This window comes from Octodon degus, unplaced genomic scaffold (assembly GCF_000260255.1).
Source record: "Octodon degus isolate 3935 unplaced genomic scaffold, OctDeg1.0 scaffold00307, whole genome shotgun sequence".
NCBI lineage: Eukaryota > Metazoa > Chordata > Mammalia > Rodentia > Octodontidae > Octodon > Octodon degus.
This window is the reverse complement of record NW_004524883.1, coordinates 432,193-433,536: the sequence shown is the minus strand read 5'-3', so window position 1 is coordinate 433,536 and position 1,344 is coordinate 432,193. Positions and strand designations below refer to the sequence as shown.

General features: G+C 36.2%; 1 pseudogene; it reads left to right on the top strand.

Annotated features, from left to right (window-relative positions):
• The first annotated feature begins 245 nt into the window (after positions 1 to 245).
• On the top strand, positions 246 to 1,005 carry LOC101576625 (annotated as a pseudogene).
• The last annotated feature ends 339 nt before the right edge of the window (positions 1,006 to 1,344 follow it).

The following is a 1,344-nucleotide window of genomic DNA, read 5'->3' as shown; positions in this document are numbered from 1 at the left end:
GTCTTGCAAGCTACATAGTTCATTCAGGCCTTGAAATTATGTAGCCCAGGATGGCCTTAAATTTGCAGTAATTCTCCTGCCTCAGTCTCTGAGTACTGGGATTACAGATGTTTGCAGCCACTGCTCTTATACATGATTTTATTAAGACTTAAATTCTTGACAAGGATCAGCAGTGGTCCTGTTTCTGCTGCTTTTGTAGCCTGGTCTGGCTTTCATAGTCTTAACTGTGTGCCCCATCTGGCTCTATGTGGAAAAGGGACAATTGGATAGCCTACATGAATCCTAAAGCAATGGCCAGATCAAGAGTTCCTATACAGTCTTCAGGGCCAACAACCTGGGATTATCTGAATCAATCCAAGCCTACCTGGGAAGAAGTGAAAGAGCAACTAGAAAAGAAAAAGAAAGACTCTAAAGCTTTGGCTGGATTTGAAGAAAAAATGAGTGAGAATTGAAAGAAAGAGCTAGAAAAGCACAGAGAGAAATTAAGTAGAAATGAGAGCTCATACAAAAAACAAAACAAAACAAAACAAAACAAAACAAAAACAGAGAAGAAAGAAAAGAAGAAATCTGGTAAGTATTCATCTTCTTTGTTATTGAGCTCTGATTCCTCCAGTTCTTCAGATTCTGAGAATGAGGAAAAGAAGCAGGAAAAAAAGAGAAAGAAAAAGAAGAACTAGTCATATAAGTCTTCTGAAAGCTCCCTGTCAGAAACCGAGTCAGACAGTAAGGATAGTTTAAAAAAGAAAAATAAGTCAAAGGATGCAACTGAGAAAGAAAAGGGCATTAGAGGACTTAATCAAGAAAAGAATGATGTATCCTGAAGATAAACCTTTTTCACCTGAATTCTTGTCAGAATCAGATCACACTGAAGAGGTACAAGTGAAAAAGAAGAAAAGCAGTGAAGAATGAGAAAAAGCAACAGAAAAAACAAAAAAGAAAAAGAAGCATAAGAAACACAGTAAGAAGAAAAAGAAGGCTGCTAGTTCAAATCCTGAGTCACCATAACATTAACGAAACCAGGACTCCCCTATGAAGAAAGTGCAATGTCGAAAGAAATTTCAACTGTAAAATTATGATGTATTTACTAACATGCATGAATTTTCTTGTTTTTAGAATTTTTCCTGAACTATTCAATAGGCACTCCAATGCCACTCTAATTGTTGCTTGCTGTTTGAACATCTACTTTTTCTCATCCACTGAATGATAACCAGGGAGATAAGACACTGCAGTCACACTGTTTAAAATATTTGGGAAGAAAGCTAATATTTTTGACTAGAAGCATCTAGTGATAGATCAATAGGAAATGAATCTGTATACATCTTAAAATGTAATCATACATGGCCA